This window comes from Gekko japonicus, unplaced genomic scaffold (assembly GCF_001447785.1).
Source record: "Gekko japonicus isolate JY-2015 unplaced genomic scaffold, Gekko_japonicus_V1.1 scaffold2413, whole genome shotgun sequence".
NCBI classification, from domain to species: domain Eukaryota; kingdom Metazoa; phylum Chordata; class Lepidosauria; order Squamata; family Gekkonidae; genus Gekko; species Gekko japonicus.
The window spans coordinates 119,532-123,244 of NW_015166493.1; positions in this window are offsets into that span (position 1 = coordinate 119,532).

The window sequence follows — 3,713 nt, forward strand, 5'->3', positions numbered from 1 at the left end:
GGGAGGGGAGGGAGGGAGGGGAGGGGGGCGGCAGAGGAGAGAGAGAAAGGGAACTGGAGGAGGAGGCGGCAGCTGCCTTGAACGGCCGACACACACTCCCGCTGCTTGGGCGGCCGGGAATGCTGCTGCGTGGAGCCCAGCTCTGCTTGAAGGGTCACGGCCGGCCTGCCAGAGGTGGGGTCCTGCAGCGGCTGTCCCAGCAGGTCTTCCCTTGCTTGAAGCCGGAGCTGCAGAAGAGGCTCCAACCCGCGGCTCCATTTTCTGCCGCTGTGGGCAGGCTTTGGCCTGTGCTTGGTCAGGGCTCTGCAGTTTTCTCCGTTCTGGGACACCGGTGCCTCTTCCATGGGACTGCTGGACAGCCAAAGTGCCTTCCTTCCTGCCTTCCTGCCTTCCTTGGAAGGACATCCTTTGCTGGACTCTGATCCTGCAAGTGCCTTTTCTGTCCTGTGGATTCGAGTGCCTCCTGCTGGGGAGATGGTGCACTGCTGCCCTCTGGGGCCGAGCGTTTCACACACAGGGCTCGGGCACTGGGAGGGCAGGATTATGGGGCAGTTGTGGGGAAAGGCAGGGCCTGGGGGGAGGGATCTTTCCGTTCCTTCTGTCCAGTCCTATCCAGCAGGAGCAACCTCTGGGCTTGGAAGCTTCCTGCTGGGCCATCTGCTGTGGTCTTTCAAGGTCTCTGCCACTTTGCAGTTGCACTCTTCCCTTTCAGCTACTGGTTAAGATCACTCTGGGCTGTTCCCTTAAGTGCGATTTTAACAATCATGTTTGTGTCTGGTGGGGGGGGGGGAATTACTTGCCAGTGACAAAATGTACTTTCCCGAGAGTGGCTGTGTATGCCCCACGGTGTCCCTCTGCCAGCCGGCTCCAGGGAAGGGGGTGTGTGTGGGTGGAGGAGGCGGGAGTAGAGGTGCCGAGCTTTGGGATGAGGGTTTCAGTTCCAGAAAGCATCAAAGTCGGGGTTGGAATAAACAATGTGCACATCTTTTTTTAAAAAGGAAATCCTGTTGTTGTTTTGTTGCATGAGGCCATTTCTGCTTAGCAGAACTTTGGGGCGTTTTCTTGAGCCAGGGAAGGAAGGCAGTGAGCATAGAGAGGGCAAAGTCAGGGGCTGACTTGCAGAAAGCTGTAAGCCGGTTTTTAGTGCTGGAAATGCTCTCGAGGCAACCCCTGCCAGCACTGTTGCAGCTGCAGCGCATTCTGCAGTGGTGCTGCTTTCCCATCGTGGTTTTGCCAGGGCTGTGTTGGCCTCTTAGAAAGGGGTGAGGTTGACAAGAGAAGGGCCCAAGGCACGCCGAGGGGCATGCTGGGAAACTGTCGCATGGCCACAGCAGTAACGGTGTAGAGGCCAGGATCTTGGGCCCGGCCTGTCGTCCCACTGGTAGCTCCTCCTCCGGACAGCCAGGAGGAGGAGAGGAGGGCCCGTCAAGAAGTCTGGGTGGCGGCGGCTGAGGCCGCAGGTGGAGAAGAACGCTCAGGCTTGGGGGGAAGGCGGGAGGAGTCCCTCTCAGTTGACAGGTGGCTGTTTTTCTTGTGAGGAAAACCAGAGAAGCATCCACGTGCCACTTAAAAGACCGAAATTGCATCTCCCCCACCCACCCCGGTGGGTCAGGGTGGAAATTACAAGGGAGTCATTACCGGCTACATATCAGGAGAAACCTCCTAACTGTAAGGGTGGTTGAGCAGTGGAACAGACTGCCGCGGGAGGTGGTGGAGACTCCTTCGCTGGACGTTTTCAAGCGGAGGCTGGACGGCCATCTTTGTAGGTATGTTGTAGGTATGTAGGGCTCTCTTTCAGCTGTGCTCCTGCAGAGTGCAGGGGGTTGGACTAGATGACCTGCAAGGTCCCTTCCAGCTCTAACATTCCATGATTCTATGACACCCCTGCTTAAGGGCTTACTCAATGTGTCCCCCCCCCCCAGCGCACATACATTGTGTGTCACGATGGTCCCTCTCCCTGGTCTCCGCTCACTTGAAGACACACACACACTCTCGAGCCATGGGCCCTGCGTGTCCCCTAACCTTGTTCTCGAGGAAGGTTGCTTTCCTCATAGCAGTTACTCAGCCAGGAGCTCTTAAGGTAGGACACCCCGCACCCCCGGTTCTTGCAAGTTTTCAATGAGAAGGTGGCACTCCACCCCAGTCTGGAGTTCCTACTCAAGGTTGTCTCTACGTTTCGTCTAGCGCAAAAGATAGTACTACCAAGTTTTCTTTCTGCCCACGGAGTCCGATGCTGAGAAGGCGCTCCATGCCCTGGGTGTTCAAAGGGCTTTATTATACTACGTGGAGAGGATGAGACCTTTCCCAGTAGAGAAGGCCTAACCCTAACCTTGTCCACTTGTCATGGGGGCCCAAGAAAGGGGAAGGCTGCTGCTTCTCACTCCCCTTTTTACGTGGGTTGTGTCCCTGTTGTGAGGCAGCTGGACAGCAGTGCCCCTTCCAGAGATCGCACAGGGCACTCCCCAAGAGCACGAGGTTTCTCCACCGTGTTCCACAGGAGAGTCCCTCTAGTGGACGTCTCAAATTTGTGATGTGGTCAGTGGAGGACGTGTTTGCCAAGCACTATGCATGGGACCTGCAAGCAAGGAAGGATGCAGATGTGGGCAAAGCTGTTCTTCATTCACTCTTTCGGTGAGAGAGCCCCACACCCCCCTCCTTTGATGAGTAGCTAATGTAACTGTTGCTCGCTGACGTTTTCTGAACAGACCCTCCCTCCCTCCCCACCGTGAGCTCTCACATGCTGTGTGCTTCCCAGGGTAATTGGCGGCAGTGGCCTGGCAGGAACTGAGGTAGAAAGTGGGGGGGGGGGCGCCTCCGGAGCGTGTGATGGTTTGTGGATGGAAAGTCACTGAGTCCCACTCCGGAGTGGAGGAGCCACACCCCTCTAGGGCCTTCTTAGCTGGGCGGAAGTGCAATCCCCCTGTGTGTCCCCACAGAAGACATTGCAGAACAACAGTGAACAAGTGAGTGCAACTTTGTTTTCTTGACTAAACCCTGTTTGTCTTCTCTCTTCGCTGCCCATTTCTAGTACCGGGAGGATCTCCCTTGGCCTTCCCGGCCTTCGTTCATCCCCCCCCAACCGCCAACACCCCAAACGTTTACCTCCTGCTTCTTCTGCCCCACCCGTTCAGCCTTCGTCATCACCTGTTTTCAGCCCCACCCCTCTGCTTGGCACTCCCCCCCACACACACACACACTGACTTAAGCCTTAGGGGGCCTGGGGAAGGGGGACGTCTCAGGCACATGACATGGACCCCCCGGGTGGCTTCTCCTTCTGCTGGAGCAAGTCAGAAAGAAGCCAGATGGTCCCCCTTGTGGTGCACCCCCGTCAGCTGGAAGGGGCTCCCTCTAGACGTGCCTGGGGCCCCGTTTCTGGTGTGTGTGCCCCTCGCTCCCTGCCTTTGTCCACAGGGACAGGGCCCCCGTGGGGCTGCAGTCATTTCTCCCCCCTCCCCACATCCCCTCCAGGGTCTGAGGATAGGAGTGAGAATCAGGCCACTAGAGTGCTTGAGAAGGTTTTACTTCAGTAAATGAAGGAAGAAACTGTACAGAGATTAAGACCTTTTTTTTTTTTTGCTGTCAACTCGAGCAGAACAATAATTTAAAAAAAGACACATTCAGCGAGTCAGTGCTGGAGGCAGGCCACGGTCCCTTGGGGTCCAGGAGGTTAGGCTCTCTTCCCTCCCTCCCCCCTGGAGCGCACCACCCTCGGG